This window comes from Malaya genurostris, chromosome 1 (genome assembly GCF_030247185.1).
Source record: "Malaya genurostris strain Urasoe2022 chromosome 1, Malgen_1.1, whole genome shotgun sequence".
Classification (NCBI taxonomy): Eukaryota; Metazoa; Arthropoda; class Insecta; order Diptera; family Culicidae; genus Malaya; species Malaya genurostris.
The window spans coordinates 4,747,691-4,772,229 of NC_080570.1; the positions used below are offsets into that span (position 1 = coordinate 4,747,691).

Here is a 24,539-nt window from a genome sequence, read left to right on the forward strand (position 1 = left end):
CTGCCGAGACATGTTTCCTAAGATGTACCTTCGTTAATGCCCAAAATTTCTCAATTGGTCGAAGTTTTGGGCAATTTGGTGGATTCATGTCTTTTGGGACGAAAGTGACATTTGGAGTAGTATACCATTCTACCGTTGATTTCGAGTAGTGGCAAGAAGCAAGATCTGGCCAGAAGACAACAGGATCCTTGTGGCTTCGAATCATGGGTAGAAGTCGTTTTTGTAAACATTCCTTGATGTATATTTCGCTGTTTATTGAAGCAGTGGTGATGAAGGGTTTCGAAATCTTACCGCAGCTACAAATTGCTTGCCAGACCATAGCTTTCGTACCAAATTTTTCGACTTCAATCGATGTCTCGGACTGGTTTACCACTTGCCCTTCTCGCACCGTATAATATTGTGGTCCCGGCAAGGATTTCTAATCGAGTTTCACGTTGGTTTCGTCGTCCATGATTATGCAGTTGAAATTTCCAGCAAGAATCGTATTGTACAGCTTTCGAACCCTCGGCCTAATCGATGCTTCTTGTTTCGGACTACGTTTTGATTGTTTCTGCTTCTTATAGGTTCGAAGATTCAAACGTTCTTTAGCACGAAGAACATTTGACTTCGATGTGGTCACTTTTTTGGCCACTTCCCGAACTGAAACCTTCTTGTTTTGCTCGAACGCCTGCAGTATACGTTTATCCAACTAAGGGTTAGCAGGACCTTTTTTCGACCCGTTTTCAGTTTATCCTCAAAGGTACTTCCTGATTGCATTTCGCACGGCTTTTTCACTTACTCCTTCCATTTTTGCTATCTTTCTCAGTGACAGTCCGCGTTCTGTGCACCATTTGTACACAATTTTTCGTCGTTGTTCTGCTGAAAGTCCACGCATTTCGAAACAAACTAATGAAAACGAATAAACAACTGCACAAGTGGTTAGAGAAGAGTGTAAACAACAGGACGCAGCCAAAAAAATTCACAGATTCTGAACCATTGCGAAATGGCAGCGGTTTTTGGTTGCGTCCATATTTTCTGGGACAGTCTTTACGAGACAATTTCTAGTTCTGATGACCCTGATCCCTCTGGAATAGACATAGTTATTGAAATCTCAAATTTAGTTTCACAATTCACAGCTCAATGAATTTCTAAATTGAATTGCTGATGAAAAAGACTGACACAGACACTGACTTGTATCTTGTACACAAGAAAAATATGTTTTTTTTTCTTCACGCCTACTTAGAACGAAAAATGGCTTGTTGCTAGGCGCTACATGGTTTTAGTAAGCGATACATTTGAACGCATTATTGATGAGCAGTGAGACTAGGTTAAGTGAGAAATTATTCACAGTCTTGTAAGATTTGTCGAAGGAACTCGCTTTAAAATCAAACTCTTCCAGTGGAATTAGATTAATTGTATACTTCCTTCCAGAATAAAACATTAAATTCACATTAACAAGTTATTAATTAGCCTTGTTTGGTCCAGCGTAACTAGTGGATTAGTACGCCCGACTTCGGTAGGTGCATTTATCGGTCAAGGGGGTGGATATGGTATTAATCGAAAACCGTGACTAGAGTTCTGGGTCACTTGGGTAGAAATTACGTAGATTATTATGAATTACTAGTAATTCTGTGTATCGATCCCACCACTGCATGCTGTTTTGATGTTTATTTAATAGTCTGTTAACAACCATGCGGTTGTTAAGTAAAAACAATCATAACCGCAATTCAACTGACCATTAAAAATAGAGCAAAACAAAGCTTAATAAGCAAATATTGTACCCGGGGACCAATTTAACGTACCATACCGACCATGAAACGGTGATGAAGAGTTCGGAGTGTCGAGCGAAGCGGAAAAAAAATTAGCGAGAAACAAGCCCATCAAATTAATCATTCCGCATTTTATACGTACCGTCGTACGCAATCAAAGGGGGAACAACGTTTAGCATGTCTATTTCCGCCGTTAACTGTCACTTTTTTGATGGTCGTTTCACTGCCAACTTGGATTGAAACCTACCGACAATTAGCAGACCGAGATGGAACCGGCGACGCAACGCATCGCTCACAACAACAACTATATAATTCCGGCAGAGGGTGAAATTATTATGTCTTACCGGTGCAATGCAGTCAATTCACACGGGCATTAAGCCCGTATAAACGAACACTAAACAAATATGTATATACATATGTACAATCGTAACATGCATTTCGATTTCAATGAAAATCGGAAGGCTAGGTAGGCACTGAGATACCGAGTGTTGCTGCGCAGTGACATCAACGTCTGGCACTGGCTGCAAGCGACGAGCTGTTCGAGTGAGTACAGTGAAATGGTTAGCCGTCAATACAGAGAGCTATGTTTCGTGTCAATAAACAATAGGAATTTCACTGATTGAAGAGCGAAAAGTAGGTTTGGTGATGCAGAACTGGAGTGACAAGAGAATAATTTGTAAACAACAATAAATCGCATTGTGTCAAGTCAATTCTCTCAGTTCCCAGCGAGGGCTTTATCAATTGATGTCGTACCGAGTTTATAGGTGGAAAACGTTGACAAATACAATGCACCTTACAGCCGACGGCCGAACCTTCAAAGAACAAATTATACGCCTTCTGAAAGGGAAAAACTCACCGTCAGTGCTATTGGCAAGGAGCCCAGTCTCAGAGAAGCTGGTTCGATCTCAAGGCTTATGCAACTTTCATTATTCACTTTGCATTGAATAGCGTTGGTGCATGGAATGTTGCACACAATGATAAATGAACGCCGACTTTGATCGAGTTCTGGTGTACTTCGTCGCATAGCGACCTGCTAGAATTGTTTGTATTGCCTTTTTTTTTCCGCGCCAAGCTGACCTGACCAACTGTCCCAGCTTCGACCTTTTGATAGTAGCTGTCAAACTATTAACTTTTCAATCTTGCTGTGATGTAACGCAATCCATTATTCCGTTTTTTTTGCCATCGTTATACAATTATATTCAACGCGGTGTCACGTGCTCGTTGAGCTGAACACGCCTGAACCAGAAACCAGTTCAGCCAAAATGCTAAGATTCGCAAACTGTCATTTCTACTTTTTGGATTAACGATAACGAAAACTGAAGCTTAAAAAAACTATCAAAAAATCAACCACTAATTTTTTGCAACAAATCAAACAATCTACCCTGGCTATTAATTTCACACTATGCTGTCTCTCGTTTCAAGCACACTAAATTGAACACGCCACATCTGGACTATCCCGCGGAGTAAACCTTGACCAGGATCCAGTTCTGCCGAAAAATTGATCGTGTTCAGATATGCAAACTTTGTCACTTCTTCTACTGGGACAAAGGCTATGACCTTACGCGTAAAAAAGTGCCAATCAATCAACCGACAATTTTGTGCAACAGTTCTCACGATCTAGCCGCAGTCATATGGGCAATTAAATTAGCATTATTCAGTCTCAGTCATTTCAAGCTCGTGGCTGACCTCCACGGCTCTGGCGACTGCGTCCGATTCCTTTCGCTTTTGTCATCCTTTGCACTTTGGGTACCCCCCACAAACAAACCGTTCACTGAATGGTTACGTGCATCCGGGCTACTTGGATGGGCAAATGCTTTCATCTTCCCCGTTGCATTCCCAGTGGATACGTATTAAGCATAAATTCCATACGGCGCGCCGTAATGTGACCGGTTTGGTACCGGTAAGGTTCCCTGCGCCTATAGACATTTTCTTTCGTTTGAATTGCGGGAGGAACCGTGTAAAAATACCGCGTTTACGGCAGATCGAACCATTCCGGTCCAATGACCTTTTCGCGTGGCTGGCTCTCTGCTCGTGTCGTGTGCAGCACCCTGATCGGAGCCACCTTCTTCGTTGGCCGCCATGTTTGGTGGTTGTCTAGTAGCAGTAGTAGGCTGTGTTCGTCCGTTTCCAAGGGAGCGAAAGTATAATGTTGTAGTTCAATGTCGTATCCGTGGGCTTCTGTTGTTTTAAGGCGTGTTACACTGGTAGCCGGCACTGGTTTAACATCACCATCGACATCGTAATCCATTATTTGCGTGCACAGGCTCGACTCTAAAACTGCTACAATCAACTTCCAATGTCGGAGCCAGAATAGATTTCGATCTGGTTTTAGTAGGATCATTTCAGATTGACGATAAGAACAATCCATCATGCCACCTTGTTAACAGTTTTGTTTTTTTATGACTGAAAAACAGCTTCGAGATGTACTGGAAACTCTCAAAGAGAGACCCTTTTTGCCTTTGCAGAGTCTAACTCTAAGATTGAGTTCCAGATGTTTATTCAAAGGAATCAGCTGTTGATCGTCTCACCCACAAAAGCCACACTTATATTTGCTTACAAAATAGTCTGCTAACGAACGCAGTTTACCAAACAGAATAGGATAGAACGCCTAGTTGACGAAGTTAAGCTTTTGTAGCTGTTACAATCATGTTTATGGTCTTCTCTTTTTTCCAAAGGATTAGTTGATCCTGATGTCAGCTCGTAATCATTTCGAGTTTATTCTTCATGAGCAGATTTTTAAAAACGGCCTAGAAAAATTCGTGCTTGGAAAATTCAGCGCTTTATTTAGACATTTCAAACTTTGAATTTTTCCGAATTGGAGCTTCGGTTCCCAAACCAAAATTTCTAGAATCGCGACTGAAAATTTTCAAAAGTGATTTTTAGACAAAAAAAAATATCGAAGAAAAGTTCAGTACTGATTTTTGGACAACGTGATTCTCACTGAAACTGAATTCGCATGGAAAAAAATCAGTTGTGTTGATTCTCGAACAGAAGATTTTTAGGAAATGAGTTTTCATAGCCGTTGTATCTCAACCCTTTGCAGAATACATGATGAATAAATTAGCCGATGAATAAAAACTGAACCTTTCTGAAAATATTCGTATATTCGACACTACATAATTAATAAAAGCAGCATGTGCTGTGATTGATAATAGTTGTAAAGATAATGAAAACAATCACAAAAAAGCAAAGTCTTGGCATTACATTCCTTTTGTGGAATTTGGCATTTCTGTTTCAACAGACTTCGCAGCCGATTCTTAGTGTACAGAATCATTGCATGGCTAGTACTATGGATCCTACTGACACTAAGAACCCAATCACAACAATCACAAAGCAGCTGAAATATTTACCATACCATGTCATTTAGCTTCAATAACGTACGCAGAAGTAACAGGAGCGCCAATTCAAATAGGCCATTCAACAGACAGCGCCTACTGTGTGTTCGAGACTTACTGACGAGGCTGCGCTCCTGTTACTTCTATGAACCAAATTCATGCTAAATAACATTTTATTGGGTTTAATCTAAATACTACAGTACAATCAGCCAGCTGGAATTAAAACAGTATTTCGTCGCTATAATCACTATTTGGAATGTGGCAAAAATATGTTTGTTCATACAAACCACCCTACGTGCATCGAAAATATTGCAGTCATTATTTCTCAGTTGCAACTTAGTTGCGAATTTATTCAGTAGAGATTTTATATTGAGGAAAATATAATTAAATCTTGCACGCATCACTTCGGTGTCGAACTGAAGCGTAGAGGAAATTTAGCATCGAAGTATCATCGGAGACTCTTCTCACATTAGATTATTTCTTTGGGTGAAAATTTGTCATCAAGTTTCGCTGACAACAAAAAAATCACTTGTGAACTTCGAGGCTCAGAGTTTTGCGGATGCTTGTTTCACGAAAGAAAATATTGGAAGTGATTTTTTCAGTCACTGAGTTTCTTCAGAAAATCTCTTGAACTGATTTTTTCCCGAGCGATAGTGAAATGAACTTTTTCTGATCATGATTTTCCCAACACTGGTCATAGGTCTATATGTGTGTTCTGATTCGAAAAAGATGCATACGCTGTACGATGCCGAAAACCAGTTATGAAGCTCCAAAAAACCGACATTCAAATATGGAACCTTGGAGTTTTTTTATCGAAAAACTTCAAAATTGAAATTGTTCCTATGGTCAACGTATTTTCAGTAGCTTTTGTATCCCTCGAATCGGGAATTTTACTGATTTCAGGAAGTAGTCATATTTCTAAGATTTCAAGGCCGACCGTAATGCCAAATAAAGACATATTTTTTACGTGAATAAGACTTGTTTTAGTGTAGGACAAAATGGGCAGAACTTGACTTTTACGACGATTTCGATGTAGTGAGGTACAAATATTATGGATCACGGTTATTTCGCCGAAAGGGTAATTTCGCCGAAAGGGTAATTTCGCCGAATCCTGCAATTGTTTTAATATCTTAATTAAAATTGATTTAAAATAAAGACAAATGAAAGATGATAACGTTAACGCCCGTTTTGTTGCCCTACAATTGTATTTCTGGAATAAAGGTTGATTCTTGTACTCTTGAATAAAATTTGATTCATGAACCTCACAACGGAGTTCCCAAGGAAACTTTATGACTTTCGGCAAAATTACCTATTCGGCGAAACGATTTTCGGCGAAATGGCATTCGGTGAAACGACTTTCGGAGAAATGGCTTTCGGCTGAATGACCCGCTCCCATTATTATCAATAATATTCAGGTGATCCGTCGCATTCGAGAAAAATAATTTAACATCCAATAAATTCATTGTTTTAAACATTTTAGGGAACAATTTTTTCTTACATAGAAATAAACAAATTTATACTTAAATTATTCTCTCAAGAAGCTCTGCTTCGTTATATTTTTGTTCGCGTTAACTCCACCTTTATGGATGTTAATGTGTAATGACGCGAATATTTAAAATGAGTTCTTTAACGCAGTTCATTCGCTCTACGATCAGTTCTCGAATGGCAACTATATTCTTTGATGATCAGTAGATCCTCTTCTTTTTCTTACTGGAAATGACACCGATTCGTTTTTTTTCTAATGGACTTTTTTTCGCTGGAGTACAAGCGAAAAACTCGCTGTACTGTGGCAATGTCGAATCACCAAAGTACAGATTTTCGCGGAATTCTCGAATTTTTACCATACTCACTCGTCGAGAGGTTCACCGGAAGCGATTCAATAGATCTAGCTTCCAAGCAGTACGCAGTCAACAAAGTTCTGAATTGAGGAAATTTTAGAGCTGAGCGTTTTCTGTGCTTTGTAAAGCTTTCATTAAGTGGAGGTCTTGCTTTTTCACGATTCGCAAGATTCGAATGATTATATTTAGTGTTATCTTTTTTCGTATGATTGTTGAAATCTATTTCCAATAGAAAGCTATAGCTGTTATGGATCTTCTGTATCTAGGATTTTTAGTTATGTTGCACGAGGCATATTTCCAGAAATTAAAATAATATGTCTGAGAATTGCTAAACCGCGTTACTGCTTCCTACATCACGTGCAATTCCTCATGTATGCCTGTTTTATTAGCTCACTAATTGAGATCCATTTTTGATGAAATTGGTCACGGTCTACATAAGCATGTCAGTACTTAAATAAGAAGGTTAATAAGTTGCTCGACTGTTGTCCTATATGCGTCTTTAGTCCGTCAACGTTTTGCGTTTGTCGTATTTTGCTTCCTTACTCGTTTTTTTGCAGAATTCTGTGCATGTTACAGTTTTCTCAGGAAAGAGTGACATGAAATAAATTTTCAATATACTTTCTAATTGATCAGAACATAAAGTAGATAACATATATGGCAAAGTCCAACCTTTCGATAGACATGGGGAACGTATCGGCTGAGCCATTATGCTCAGGATCATGGTTATAATTGCGCCGTTATGGAAATAAAATGGCTTGCTAGGCCATTTCGGACACATTTCTACGCAAGCTTATGATGAACCCCATTCGATCAATTCGATTTTTTCGAAAGACTGCAGAATGAACAAAATGAATGTTTATGATGTGGCAAGCAATTTATAGCTGCGTAACATCTGAAAACGTGAGGTTTGTTTCTTTTATGAAGCAGCTTCAGATGTACTCGGTCGTATTAATAAAATGTATCAAATTTTGTTGTAAATGCTTTGTGTTTTCACGGATTTTTTATCGAAACTAAAGCTTGATACATTTTTATTTGAACCAGTGATGATTGCCTTCGATCTGCGCAATATAGTAAAATTCTATTAGAATAACAATGTAGAAAATTTCTCATATGCATGAGATTCATCGAAATCTCTTCCTTGACCCTTGAATGAGAACAAGAACCTGAAACAAATTTAAAAAAAAGTATTCATCCCAGTTTCGAAGTTTTATTTGTGTTTTTTAGAAAGGTAATAGAGCTACTATTGAGTCATTGATCAATTTCGAAGATAAAATGGCTGTAAATTCTGGCTCAGGAGATAAAATGGTATAAGTGACGTAATCGACAAAACGCCTGTTTTTCCAATCAATTTTCTCGGAGATGGCTGAACCGATCATTGATCAAGTTCGAAAATGAACTCGCTATCACTTTCTGTTCCGAAGATGAACTAGTATAAGTGACGTAACCAACAAAACGCAAACATTTTATCTATCCGCTCAATTTTTTCGGAGATTGTCAAACCGATTTAAATAAGCTTGGGCTTTTTTTGAAAGCTACTACTGGGTCATTTTTCAAGCTCAAATATCCACTCACTGTCACATCCGATTCTGAAGAAATAATGGTATAAGTGATGTAACCGACAAAACACCAATTTTATCTCCGTTCAATTTTCTCAAAGATGGCTGAACCGAATTCTACAAATTTAGACTCTCTTGAAAGATACTATTGAATCATTGATCAAGTTCGAAGACCAAATGGCTATAACCTCTGGTTCAGGAGATATAATCGACAAAACGCCCACTCAATTTTCTCGGGGATCTTAACCGATTTCAACTAGCTTAGGCTTATTTGGAAGCTAATTTTGGGTCATTGGTCGAGTTTGAGTATCAAATGACTATCGCTTCTGCTTTCAGAGTCAAAATGGATTAAGTGACGTAAGCGACAAAACACTTCACCGCTCAATTTTCTCGGATGTGGCTGAACCGGTTTAAATAATTTTAGGCTCGTTCTAGACTAATAGTGTATTGTGGATCGAGCTCGAAGATCATATAGCTAAAATTTCTAGTTTCGGAGATATAATCGCACAAGTGACTTAACCGACAAATCATGTTTTTTTTTCTATTCGCACAATTAAGTGACCTATGATCAAGCTCAAATATATTATTGCTGATAGTTTTGGTTTGAAGAATGCTGCCGAATGTGTGACGTAAGCCCTGAAGCACGTTTTTGTGCACTACCCATACAATCTGAATGAATTTGTATAAAAAAATGAACCCAAATTCGTTTTGGATTGTTGTGTTGTAATGAACGGCTTTTCTCAGTCTAAAAAGTGAGTCAGAAGATTTGTTTTTAAATTTGCCCGACGTTTCGGCCGTTTTTGGTAGCCTTTTTCAAGGCAAAATTAGTCTTGTCGTCTTTGTCGACCTCGTTTATTGCCATCAAAAACGGTGTGGGGCAAATTTAAAAACAAATCGTCTGCCTCACTTTTGGGACTGAGCAAAGCCGTTCATTAGAATACAATTTCATCTCATCACCAAGTTATTCCGGAACGATGAGTCAAATCCGAATATAATTGAATAGCATTCTGCGGGCCCTAAATTCTACAGTTTTTAAATGCTTAGCGCACGTCACCCCGTAACTCCGGAACGGGATTTCGGATTTAACAAACAAAAAATCATTGGTTTTCTATGGGACCAAAAGACCTTTCCATTAAATCTAAGTTTGTGTAAATCGGTTCAGGCATCTCCGGGAAAATCAAGTGAGTTCTAACACTTGGCCTCCGGACCAGTGATTGCATAATTTCGCAATGTATTTCTCTTGACACTTGCTGTCGGTTATAGATTTATGATTATTTTCTGATATACAGTAACCATATTTACATGTCCGATTTTTGCGCTCTCAACCTGTAATCATTAGGCGAAAATTATTTCTTTAATTAAAAATCCTACGATTTGCTTTTCCATGCAGCCTCAGGCGAACACCACCTGTCCTATATTGGCGTAGATAAATGCCAACCACGTAACAAAACGAATCTGCTCCACAATACACCAGGTGGTGGTGTTCGGTTCATATCAATTCCGTAAAAGCCGTGACAGGTTAATTGATCTCTGCTCATCCTACTTCCATCATCGCGTACATAACCTCAATTCACATGTCAACGCCGGCGTTCTCAGCGTGCCAATATTTATTACGGTAGTTACATTAGCTAGGCTATTATTCATAGCAGTTGACTAATCTGTTGTCCATTAATATGCTTCAAAATTGCATGCCACTAGTGCAGTGCGGCTTGGCGCTATTCTAAATTTGAAATTTGCGAATTTAACGACTTGGGCGTGAGAACGATTTAGTCTTTAGAAGGGTAGCTAATTTCATGAACCGGTCCACTTCGTCGCAGTTAACAGCTCAATGATAGTGAAATTACTGTGATTTGTTTTTTTTAGCAGATTATTCCCGAGAAACAGACTACTTCGTGTTATTCGTGTTTCACCAAACCCAATCAATACGAAAAGATTTAGCACAGTTTATCTAATCGCCAACAGCTAAGTAGGCCATTGTTGTTTTTTCTCGATCAACCCGTAACCAAGTTATTTGGGCAGACGGTATGATTTTATGCAATTCGTTCTTGAAAGATGTTTTCTGGTTTGTACCAGAAGTTCATTATTTTTTTTTAATTGCAACTTGCACTACAATAGAATTGGCGGGTCATCGGTGCCAGTTAAAACAACGTTCTACTCGCCTATTGTTTATCGTTAATTGCTTTTCTGCTGCTGCTTTAATACAATCATAACGAATCTATTTCGTCATCGATGATGTTCATGTTACGATTCATAAGCTTGTGTTTACTCCCAGACACAGCATGATGCATGATCATGGACGAGAGGTTGAAACACTTCGCGTTGAGACGTTTGCTGTTTGTTTATCTTACAGTACAGTGTAATTCGCTCTCATCTTACGAGAGAGAAAAAAAAAACGAAACGAACTGCCAGCAGTAACTATAGTAACAACAGCCACTGGGTAGTATTGATCTATGGAGGTTGCGAAATTTTGTAATAGTTTTTGGCAATCGTCGCTTGTTGAGAAAGACGATTTATGACTTCCCACAACAACAACAAAAAAAAGCTATTGTCAAAAACGGTTGTCATCAGACCGTTCAAATTCGAATTCGCCGAACCGTCCGTCGTTGAAGGTGCGTTCATGTGAGAATCAATCCAAGTAGGCCTACGCAATGAGATCACGCACTAGGTGCTAGGTTAGTACGATCAAGGTTACCGAAGCAGACAGGAGGATTGAGTGTCACTTAAAGGCAACAAGCAAAAATCCGGTAAACTTTCAATTATTTTTCTTGTTCCATCCGGTCGGACAGTGGAGGACAGTGTTTTTTTTCTCGTCTTGTTTTTGACGGGTTTCGAGGGCTGACGTCTGCATGACCAGAGTTGGCTTGACGGTGTTTTACGCATAGTTGACTGAGTCGGTCCTGCAACCAGTAGTACAAACGGCAAACCAGAAACGCCCGGTCGAACGTCGAACTGTGGTCGCTATGGTTTGGCGTTATTTATTGTGAACGAAAGTTGAACTGTAGCAGATCGATTAACATGATTACTAGTTTCGTTGACCCCGTCAAATGACGTCCAGTTTGGACCGGAAGCAACCCCGCCTTGGGTATTATCCTAATTGCCATTTTGAATATATTATGATAAAATTAAACACGATCATTACTAATATTTTCAAATATTTTTCGAAACCTAACTGCTTTCACGATTTCAAACCAAATACATACTTAGCTTGAAATCCAATTTTGACACCGACTGTGTTTCCGTTTCAGTAAAAACCAATTAATTTTCGAATACGTTTCCGAAAACGCGTTGCTCTTGAAAATTTATAAAATCATTTAGCTTACAAAGCCAAGGTTGTTTCTGGTACCTTAAGTGCTTGGTAATTTGATCGTAATTCTAAATCTAATTGAAATAAATACTGAACAATTAAACGCGCATGTCCGCGTTCCGTTCATTATCGAACTGAACAAAGTCAATGCCGCTAACAGTCGTCGATCGAGAAGTCAGTCCAAAGTGAGGAAAAAAAATAATGCACAAACATGCGATCCACGCCTCTGGATCCCCTCGTGCACACATCGAAATTATAATTTATTCATCAATTCGATCGATCATCATCACACTTGCAGTAGCCCGTTTGCGGTTACTTTCACTGAATCAATTTACGTTTACTAATGAGATCGTAAATGCAAACGAGATAATAATGATTATTTTGAGAGATGGTTTTTCGGTCGGAATATCTGAAACAAAAGTGCAATCAAATCCTGCGTACTCGTCGGCATACTTTTCCCGCCCTGCGATTGTCTCTATTCATTCACACTGTGAATAAAATCGGGTGGGCAGTGCCAGAGGCATAGTCGGATTGATCAGGTTATAATTAATATTGGTAATCATGATATTACAACACCAGCTTTTAGTTGAATGGCTGAATGCAAAAGCCGGATAAAAACATTGAGAACAAAGAAGGGACTCGGATTTTGCGATGCAAACTCATTTGAAATCATATTTTTTGCAAGAACCAGAAAAAAAACAAATTTGAAGGCATAAACCGGACAAAAACTGAACCGGTCCTTTCAAAACAAATGTTTTTATTCGGAGTTTGCTTTCAAAGCGTTCACTAACTTGAACTGGTAAACAAGCAAACCATGCCTCGTCTACTACGGTAGTCGGTAAAAACTGTATGCAAAAATCGGGTACCAGCTATTGTCATAGAAGAACCGGTTGAGTGTTTGTCCAGTTTTGGCAATAATTTTTTTTTGTTCTGTTATTGCAAACAAGATTTTTTTCAAAATGATTCTTGCGTTGAAAAATCCAATGTTTTTATCCGGCTTTTGCATTCAAAAAACACGAATCAGGGTCATTTTGCCGAAAGCCGTTTCGCCGAAAGCCATTTCGCCGAAAACCGTTTCGCCGAATGCCATTTCGCCGAAAGTCGTTTCGCCGAAAGGGTCATCTCGCCGAATCCTGAAATCGTCCTAAAATCGTAATTATAATTGATTTAAAATAAAGACAAATGAAAGATGATAGCGTTAACGCCCGTTTTGTTGACCTACACTTGTACTTTTTGAATTAAGATTGATTCATAAACCTCACAACGGAGTTCCCAAGAAAACTTGTTGACTATTAGGTACTAAGCTTCAAAGCAATTGCATAGGTGTATCTACCAGGCAAATGTAGGTGGTATTTTCCGTTTATTAAGTGAAAAGGAAAAAATATCTCATGCGGCTTTGTGCCGCCGAGCCATCTTGGGAACGGTTATACGGTACATCAGTTATATTGGAGACATAACATACAGGAGACATGACCCTTTTGGCGAAGCGACTTTCGGCGAAATGACCTATTCGACGAAATGACCTATTCGGCAAAGCGACTTTCGGCGAAATGACCTTTTCGACGGATCGGCTTTCGGCGAAATGACCTATTCGGTGAAACGACTTTCAGCGAAATGGCATTCGGCGAAACGACTTTCGGCGAAATGGCATTCGGCGAAACGACTTTCGGCAAAATGACATTCGGCGAAACGACTCTCGGCGAAATGGCATTCGGTGAAATGGCATTCGGCGAAACGACTTTCGGCAAAATGACATTCGGCGAAACGACTTTCGGCGAAATGGCATTCGGCGAAAATACTTTCAGCAAAATGGCATTCGAGCGAAACGACTTTCGCCAAAATGGCATTCGGCGAATCGACTTTCGGCGAAATGGCATTCGGCGAAACGACTTTCTGCGAAATGGCATTCGGCCAAACGACTTTCGGCGAAATGACCCACTCTCTAAAAATACTGTAACGGATTTTTCAAACTTAGTTGCATTTATTCGACTTTCTTATTCAGCCGTTCAACTAAAAACAATTGTTGCCGTTAACGATCTAGCAAAAGCTTAAGAATTGTATATTAAACCGGACAAATAATCTGATTTCGAGAAATGATTAAATTAGAATTGAAGAGGGTGGGCGAGTCAGAGAGAAATTACCGAGTGAATGCGATTAGAATCTGCATCATATTTTAATTGCAATGGAGAAATTTCGAAAGAATTCAAATTTTTTTCGACGCATAAGATTAATTAACCAAACTCGATGTGAGAGAAACTTTAATACGGTCTCCACAATTGAATACGCATTTACGAACTAAACGGAGGTTCGTAAAAAGAGGTAGTGCGTAAAAAAAGTTCACGTTATTTGGAATTTACTTCGTAAAAAAAGTTTTGTGTAATGAAACGAGCTCAAACATTATGTATTGGTATCCAATCTGTTCCGGAAATTCCTTTGTTTTAAGGGTTATTAAGGCATATCGATAAACCGGAGGATGTTATATTGGAATTCGAGACGACATCAAACATCTGTTTATTAAATACTTTCCAAAAAATACCCATATTGTAAAGGTTTCCAAGAAATATCAATAAACTGGAAGTCGCCATCTTGGATTTCCAGAATACCTCAAACATCATTTTCCGGAATCTACTCTTTAAACCCGTTCCAAAAATACCAAAATTGTAGTAGTTTTCGTGGAATATAAATGAGTCGGAAATCGATTTCGATGTATGCCAAAACCTCTTTTTACGAAGTATGTTCGCAAAAAGTTTACGTTATTTGGGATTTGGTTCGTAAAAAGAGTTACGTAAAAAGAGGTAACGTATAAAAAGTGTTCGTAAACGGAGGTTTGTGTGTAATGTAGGACACAACAGTCACTCGGGTAACGGTACAAGGCATAGAAGACAGTTCCCGTATGGTTGAGTCCCGTCTCGGAAGGATTTTTATGGTGTCATTAGACTGCGTAGCAGTTTTATGCCGGTAGCCTCTGAGCTCTGTGTATGAGTAATCCGGAACGTAAAACAATTGACTGCACAAAACAAGTGGAAATATTCATCATTTTCATTGCATCCTGAACCCAAAGATTGGATCATATAGCATATCCCTAGAATTTACAGGATTTGCTCTCCAGAATTTTCTATATCGCTACCATTCTTATGATAGTTTGTCTGTTGCTCCTTGAATATCTCGATCACTTCGTATTGCAGTTGAGTGATGAATTACGAGCTGTTTTTTTTCGATCCAAGTATGTCACGCGTTTTTAACTTCAACGTGAGTGCAAAAATGTATTTATTTGTGTACCGTCTCCATCGTAGCAACCTCTTGTTTACCGACATACTCATTAGAGTAAATTCAGCAGCTGCAAGATTCATATGGGTGGTCTATAATATAACTGATATAATAAATTAACTGAAACAAACGTATCCCCAGCAAGCAGTTTTAGTTTTATTTATTCGAACAATTCTACTGTCAAATTTAAAACTGGTATATGCTGCCGTTCTATTTTTTCTATATTTGAAGCACAGATAAAACGCTGCTGGGGCTGCCAGTTTTTTTTTGGTTATAATTTCTAGATTTAAATTTTAAAACTGACATAAATTATGCATCTAGAACTAGAACACTGCTGAATATGCCCTTACACTATTAACTAGTTTCATGCTAAATTTCAGAACGAAATGCCAAACAAATGAGACGCTTCACAGACCACAGGTTCTCTGATCGTAGAGTCGTAGAAATCACAGCTTACACATTTTCATTACATCGGTTACTGGATACCAAGGGTAACAGTAAAAATAATGAACAGACGAGATGCCAATCCACAGTATATGTCAAAAAGATGGAAAGAACGAGATGCCAATTATTATCGCCTTTTTTAATTTAACACGTTGGTAGTAATTTTCTAGTCACTAAAATTGCAGATAATCTTCATTTGTGGCAGGCCAGGAAAAAAAACGTAAACGACCATCTTTGTTTCCGCGCGGTTACATCAGAGAGATGGGATTGCTTCTTCGAAAGGAAACATCAATGAAACCGGTTGAAAAAACCCAACGATAGTAAGGAAATATCGTTGGATCATTGTACTAATGAGCTAATACTTAACGGAAACAGTTTGAATGGACGATCGAATTCTTGCGTTCATCAACCGTTAGAGACAGGAGAAATGTCATCGTTCCTTTGTCATCTAGACAAATCCTATTTAAATGTTTAATATCTCTGTCATTTTCCGGCTGATTCGGAAAAATAAACGTTTATTTAGGGTGTACAATGTGGTTCACTAGACACACAAAAAGCTACCCTTTTCTGGGATTTGGAATTGCATTTGACATTTCGGGCGCAATAATAGTCATTCTCACTGTGATATTACCTTTTGGTTCTTCAATAGTCTTCGGTTTGGTGGATTACTGTTGTAATAGTTCCACAGAAAATAGTCCGGCGGAAGGCGCCGAATGTCTCCCACATTTTTGACATGAATGTATCTTACTTCACTATGAGGCGCCTACTCAAAATTTACTCTGAACAAGAATGGACAGAACTCAATCGTGAATATCCCATGTATTGAACGCTGCCACATATTTTTCTCTACATACCATCGGAAATATGTTCAGCAAATTATGATAAAAATTTCAGCAATTAATAGTAAAAAATATAATAACTCAAAATTGAATCTTTCTAAAATGTTTGATATGAACAAACATTAAGGTGAAATTTATTGCCAAGCTAAGGCGCGCAAAATTTCAACCGCATGAATTAAACGAATCATCGCATAAAGCGTATCATGCAAAACCGACACATAGAAAAAACGGAATATATTCAGTGTTTGAGCGCAGTGGGCTTAGGGGCTGTCCATAAAAGACGTCACGCTTTTTTTGACGATTTTTGACTCCCCATCCCCCCTTTGTCACAAATTGTCACAGAAGAAAAGACCCCCACCCCCCCTATGTCACGAATTCGAAATAAATAAAATTCATCTCAATACATTCTCGATATGTATGACAAACCATACAAATATGAGGGAAAAATCGATTTATTACATGCTGTCATTAGATTAAAAAATAGCCCTAAAACCACAAAATCATCGGAATTATTTTATTAATATCAATTATATAAATTAACAAAAGTATTTGGTTGGAATTGATGAAACATCTGTTATATTCCTCCTAGGGGTACACAGATATATTATTGTTTTAGGTAAAGAATAATATTTCCTTAGTGTAGCATGCAGGGCTGAGAAAATAAAGACCAAACCCTTATCAAAACGAGATCACTGCCGGAGAATATTTTCATGATCAGTTGATCAGTGAATTTTAAATCACATCGATCAATATTGGTACTGATCTTCCGTCACACAATGGGTACAATTTGAGCTAAAATGATTCTTGATTTATGTAAGTTCAATCATTGGATGATTCGATAAGCTTTGATGTTGGTGGAGGAAAATCACATATGATCAAGATAAGACATTACATGATCTACGTCTGAAATCGTTGATCTCCCGCCCTTTTTCAAATGGAGTACAATTAAATAAACTGCATCAGAATCAGATAAGAGAAATTCTTATGATATATTATTATCAACGCTAGAAAATCATATTACTGAAAAAATTGTCAGTGCATAACTTAAGTTTGATCGTTTGAAGGCATCTTTTTCTCTTTTACTCATATTAGGCAAAATTTATTATTTTGGCATATTTACTCGCTCCTCCGTGCACTTTTGCAGATCAGAAATGATTTCCTGCATCACTCATTTCCGAATTTACAAGAAGAAGCTTCTACATCAACAAATACACGTTTTCCTATATAATGTAAACGTTTATTGTGGAGAGTTTTTCAGGAAATAGGGCAAAGCAGTATTTCAAAAATACGCTCATTGAAAATATTGGACGTCACATTCCAAAAACCTCCCACCCTTCCCCCTGTCACAAAAGGTCACGTTTTATGAAACATCCCCCTCCCCCTTGCGGCGTGACGTCTTTTTTGGACAGCCCCTTACGACACATTTTGTTCACTAGTAAAACAGGCACTAACTAAACCGAAAAAAAATAACAAAATTTACACAGCATGTAAATCAAAGATGCGTTGAAATTGATATCAGTTAAATAAAAAATTGGATTGAAAAATTGGATTTTTCAATGAATAATTCAGCATATATTAATTTACGCTTAGTTACTTTAAAAGTATGTTGAAAAATTAAGACCTGAGAAGTAACTTTATATTCAATTTCCTGCTCCAAATATGTGCATGAAATTATATGTAAATATTTTCATCTGTGTATGTTTGATTATGCAGTTTTCACATTCGTGCACGTTGTTTAAGACGGCCAGTTTGGTCATTGAAATAATAACCAATATGATCAGTTTTTGCAATGACTGAGCGGAAACATATATTGGAGAAGCCAAATGAATGAAAAACTAACAGAAAAGATGATTATTGGAAAAAGATACGCTCAGAGACAGGACTCGAAGCTGCGTTCTTATGCATTCCGTGCATACGTGCTACCATTTCGCCACTCTGATCTTGTTTTAGTCACTCTAAAACGCCAAACAAACATAGTAGAAACGTACATCGAACATGGTCTACATCCTGGCCGTCACCCGACCGATACCTTCTATCCAAACATCTTCTCTGTCCATCAAACACTAGTCCTCTCGCTTTATATCTATTTTTCGCTCAAGCATTGACCAATAAAAAACCAATATGATGGTATTGAATCGTTCGCAATTTCAGGTTAAGAATTTAGTTTCAGTTTTTAGTTCTAAATTACAAATTCACTTAAACTCTGGAACTGAAATCATATTTTAGAACTCAATTTACAAAAAAACTGGTTTCTTGACTTGATTTTTGAACTGAATTTTTCGAAATTCGAATCCGAAACTCTGATTAAGGATTTTAGAACTGTGGAACGAATCTCAAGATATGAATTTTAGATCTGGAGTTGCTTAGGACTTTTTTTGGTCATTGAAATAAAAACCAATATTATGGTATTGAATCGCTCGCCTGAGTTTTGAACTTAATTTGAGGTTAAGAATTTAGTTTCAGAGTTTAGTTCTAAATTAAAGGTTCAAATTTTAAAACTATAACTCTGGAACTGAATCCTTATTCTAGAGCTCAATTTTTGGAGCTGGTTTCTTGACTTGAATTTTGAACTGAATTTAGTTTCTTGATTTATGTTCAAAATTTCGAATCCGAAACTTTTATCAGAATTCTGGAGCAAAATTCAGAATATGAATTTTAGATCTGGATTCTGGAATTACAATCTGTTACATAAGAACGTGATCACGATTACTCGCGATCGGTAATGAATGAATGATGTGACGTCGACATTTTTCACCGTTTTTTGAAACGATTCACCCACTTACTCACAAACTGTTTCGACTTTTGCATGTATTTCGCGGCGGCAGTTCGGGTCATTTTGGGACCAAAAAAACACAAAAGCACAAAAAATTGCTTCGAAGCGCGAAGCGTACGCGGTACTCATTCTCGAAAAATGCTGATATCGAATTGTAAACAACAGTCAGCTGATTTATTCTGGCATTGCACACTACTACACTCTGTGTTAAAAAAAATCACACCATTCAACTTTACCGATCGTGAGTAATCGTGACCACGCTCTTTTGCAACAGACTGTAATATGAACTCCGAACCTGAGTTTTAGACCTCTGCACCCGAATTTAATTCCTGTTCCATAATTTGATTTTTGAATCACAAAAATTCAAGTTTATAATGCACACCTGCTGCTTACTGGAACTAATTTCGCAGGTTGGACTCAGTTCCTTTATAGACGTATTCAAGTTTCTCTGTTCAAGTTCGGAATTCAGCTTCAGAATTCAGTTCTAAAATTCTGAAATTGAGTTCAGCTCCAGAATCCTAAAACTAATTCCATGAATTGAATTCTTGATTTGGATTTCGAACCTAAATTTTGCAACTGAGTTTTGAACCAGTCTTAGGTTCCGAATTTTGTTCTAGATTTCAGTTCCAGTTTCTAAACCCTGGTCCAGAATTTAAGGGATGGCAAAAAGTACTCAGCACTTGTAAGCTTTGGAAAAAAAGATCCGCAAATTGGTTTTAGAATCAATAAAATATTCCCGATGGATGCATGCCAGTTTTATTCGTATTAACGTATTCAGTTATATCTGTCACATAACCCACACACAGTTCACAGTGGAACGATTGTGTTTTTTAGTCCGCCTTTTTTGGCGTTAATCAATCCATGACTAGAATGGCAAAGACTGATTTGTCAAAATCGACTGAAAAACGATTGTTAAATCCTCAATCATCTATGAGCTCATTTGAATCAATGGTTTTTGGTGAAATGACCCACTTTTCTTTCAGAATTATCATTCATTTTTCAGAATAATAATTTATAATGAAGTCCAACTTTCTTTTGTTAAGTTGTAGTCATATCGTCATAAACAGCATTATAGCTTTTGGACAAATAACTGATCGAAAAACTAAGAACTTGAAAACAAGTTCCATCCTGAAAAATGAAAACTGAATTGAATGAATCACATTATGCGTGTCTGTGAAAACATAGAAGCAGAAGCATACTTCCGTCACTGAGTATTCACGATGCGGAGGAGACGCGCATTGTTTTGTCTGCGTAAACAGGTTCCTTAGTAATTTACATTTTCTCAAAAGTTGATTGAATTAACTCTTTTGTTCAATTTGCCTAAAGAAATTAAAACAACTATCACATTACTCCGATAAAGAAGACAAAGCAAGTATACCATCTAAAGTGAATTATATGTACTTTTGCACTATTAACTACTTGTGTGTCATATCAACAACCATCATTATCACATTATCAACAGTAATGGCCCACTAAAGCTGGTACCCCGATAACGGAACAACTCAATGAAATCACAAACTGCTGCCGCTGCACCCCGGAACGCAACACGAGATTGATCCGGAGCAGGTTTTCCATTGTAATCGGGTCATCACAATCAGTTCATTACTGGATTTTCACTTTTTTTCCAGCATCATCCAGTGTCCATCCATAAAAGGGCCTAGATAAAACGATTATTCCAAGCTTTCATGAGCATTGTTTCCCGAGAGCACGGCAATTGAACTCGTTTTGTCACGTTTTTATCATTTTTCAACATTTGTCTCGAAGCCAATTGAACCGTTTCGAGGCCAGCAATCACTCTCGTAACGTATCCTTTGGTTTTATCTTTGCTCTACAAAACACACAATCAGAAATTTATCAACCCGTCACGGACGATGATTTCAACTAACCAGTAATTAATTGGTGTAACACACTTCAATGAAATTCGCACTCGTTCGCACCTTGGGCATGCAATTTTTTTTTTTGGACGGTACCAATGCGGGTGGCGTTCGACAGCAATATCCTGTACCTGCAGTGTTACGTTACGTGCTTAAACGCAGCACCACACCCGAAACCATTAAAAACTTATCCGCGTGTTGTGATTGAAGAACTGTTTTATTACCCCCGGGTGCTTGTACGACCGTACCGGATCACGTCGAAAAGCAAACTGCGAAACACAAGCCTCCAACTGGGCTCTTTTGTTTTTCTCGTAGGCTTTTGCAGTCCACCACGCGCGAAAGGCTTAGGCATGCATCCGGCAGCAACGAAGAGATATATATTTAAGTATTTATGTTGTTTGCCGTTCGGTTCCCCGCTCAGTCCAACACTTCAAGAGAGTGGGAGAGAGAAAACAAATCACGAGCATTGTCGAGCACATGGCGGCGCGCGCGCTCGCCGATACCCGAAAGCTCCAGGATGCTTCGATCTACGTTGCTCGCGTGCCATGAAAATTCCCGCCGTCGCGTTGTTCGTTCTTGTTCTACCAATCAATCGGACTGCCAAGCATGGCCAACTTGATTGAAAGGTGTGTCTGACACCCGCCGTTACTAACGCAGTTTATGGTCCGCCGCTCGGTATTCTACAAAGAACGTCTACGAGTACTAGATTGGAATTGGGCTCAACAATTCCGACTTTGCTCATATGTTTGTGCTCAAACAAGTGATTGCTATGGTTGATTTTGTGAATAGAAAAAAATTACCAGAGAAGGAATGAATGTATCCTTCATCTGAAATGGATTGTATTTTTTGCAAGCTAAAAGTGAAGTTCGTTTGGAATACATTAACAACACCTTTAACAGATGTTTGATTCGTTTGGCCGATATAAATGTACTTTACATCCTGTTTGATCATGTTAGGATCGTCGATTGACACTCAAGTTTGTGTTTGTTATGTGTATTTCCCAAGTTGCGCGTTTTTTATGCCCAACCCCGTAGTTATTTGGCTTTAAAATGATTTTTCAAATTGTGAAGTTTTTTTTATGCTGATTGCTTTAATTTTTTAGCTTTTCGTAGGCTTTCGCAGTCCAACTCCTTTTTGACGTGAATACTTCCTTGATCAAAAAGTTCCCGGAATTTATTCAGAAAATTAAAAATACAAGATTTTTCATCAAAATCGATATTGTCTTCTTCAAAGTACTCCCCATCGACTGCGACACACTTCTACCAGCGCTTGATCCAATCCTCAAAACATTTTTTATATTCAGTTTTCGGTGTGGCCTTCGGAGCCATCTACGATTTTACCATAATCTCATCTCGGGTGCTGAAACGCGTTCCACGGAGCGGTTTTTTGAGTCGACCGAGAAAGGAAAAAGTCGCAGGGAACCAAATTTGTTGAATTCGGTGTTTGCTGAATGGTATTCGTTTCGTTTTTAACCAAATGTTCACGGATAACAATGACATTGTGTGACGGTGCAAGATCCACAAGTTGTTTGCCCACAAATCTGGTCTTTTTCGACGAATTACTTCACGCAAACGTCTCATAACGCCCAAATAATACTCCTCTGGCCTTATGGAAGGAAATCATGTTACACAACACCCTTGCAATCAATGAAAACTGTGAGCATCGCCTATCCCTTCTCTCATCATCATTCACAGACTCACGGCCTTTTTTTAAATGTTCGTGCCACTGATAAACGACTGTTTTCTTCTGAGCATCGTTTGCCGAAACACTCTTCTAACATTTGCAATGTCATCGCACCATTGAAACCGCAAAATTTAATGCAAAATCGTTCGTGCAAATTCAATTCCATTTTGAAAATTGTCCCAAATCGAGAACATGCACAATCGCAGATCGGGTGACTAAGAGCGCCACACGGTAGTGGTTCCGGGAACTTTTTGATCAAGGTAGTACGTCTCACTTTACTATGGGGCGCCTTTTCAAAATTTACCCTCTGAGAGAGTGATAAGTCTTTGATCGTGAATATCTCTTGCTGTGTCTAACGTATCAACTTATTTTTTGCTTAATGCCATCATAAATATGGTCAGTAATTTCTGATAAAATTTCCAGTAGTATTAGATAGCCAGAAATGTCTCCAAATTTAAGTTTGCTAAAATCTTCGGTATGAACGCACATCAAAGAGTAAAATTCGTGACGCCAGTGTTTGGCTTTTTTTCTGTTATAATTTTGAGCGCGTACAACTCAGTTATTTGTTGATGGATTATTTTAGTATAACTACCAATAAATTCAAAACCATTCAACTTAAACACATACTGCAAAGTTGTATGTAGTCGTTTCAATAATAAACCATAGAAAAATCTGTTCGAATTATTGCCCCATGTTTTCACCAGCCAATCACAGCATACCGTAATGATGTCATCTTCCTGGTTCCTTTAACACTGCCGATAGTTTTGATCGTTGCTTCACATCTTGTATTTCATTCAGTAGCAGTTCTGCTTCGGTCGGTATAGGGAGTCCATTCGTCATGTATAACGCTCGTATCCGTACTGTATTTTTTACCCAAAATACTGCGTACTGTTTTTTACCCTTAAATGTACTGTATTCTCCCATTCTGTATTTTTCATATCAAAAAAATAATATAACGTTTTAATTTAAATCTTTAACGCATTGAATTTCGATTCGCCGAAATTAAAAACGTCAGAAAGAACAGTGACTATATGTAGCGAATATAAATAGGGGAGACCGGGGCGAAATTACCATAACAAATGATGCAATAATCAGCGCTACAAAATTTACACTGAACTCTCCCACAGAACTGACCCAGATTTAGCGCTCAAGCGATAGCATTTTCATAAGCGTGAAATGTTTCCCTGAATCAGACAGTGAATTAGATTACGAGTGAAACGTGTTTTATTCACGTAAATTTTGGTCTTAGCTCAAAGGCGATTGAATATCAGTCATCTTAAGATGAAGTGATATTTTTCATGTACAAAACAGTTGCAAAATATCAATAAGGCCGAACATTTCATTCATACACAATTATTAGCTATGTGTGATTGTTTCCTACATCAAAATGAGACTGGCCACAGTAAAAGGATTTGTCTCTTTTTCATCATGTTTTTTGTTTCATTATTCATTTTGGTTCAGAGCGTGTCACAACAATTTTGTTAAATTTTGTTGATTTAAAACAAAAGAAAATTATCTCCACCAAAAACAAAGAATATACTAAATCAAAATCGTCCGATTCTTTAAAAAAAATTACGGATTTTTTTTAGCAAAAACGTGTTTGATGATTAATTCGTGCATATATTTAGTTTATATTGAACTTAAAAAAAACCTTGAAAACGGAAAATAAAAATGAAAACTATTGAAATTATGGAAACAAGTTATCTGATAATTATTTTCTTTTATTTTTATTAACTATTATTAGATAAATGCGTACTGTAAAATTTTTTCAAAATCGATGTACTGTATTTTTTTAAATTTTTTACGCAAAATGTACTGTTTTTCGTCAGAAACAATATACGAGCGTTAGTCATGTATACGTATCCTACTGACACACTA

General features: G+C 37.9%; 1 protein-coding gene across 5 annotated transcripts in view; it reads right to left on the bottom strand.

Moving 5' to 3' along the window:
• LOC131430694 (major royal jelly protein 1) overlaps nt 1–21,255 on the bottom strand; it is a 38,858-nt gene extending 17,603 nt beyond the window's left edge. The window contains exons 1-2 of one of the 5 annotated variants that reach the window (XM_058595860.1): nt 20,991–21,255; nt 20,506–20,932 (exon numbers count right to left, since the gene is read on the bottom strand). The gene's annotated coding sequence lies outside the window, so the exon portion shown is untranslated. The remainder of the gene's footprint in view (nt 1–20,505; nt 20,933–20,990) is intronic. The other 4 variants (XM_058595878.1, XM_058595868.1, XM_058595853.1 and 1 more) reach the window with 4 other exon arrangements.
• Between the last annotated feature and the right edge of the window lie 3,284 nt (nt 21,256–24,539).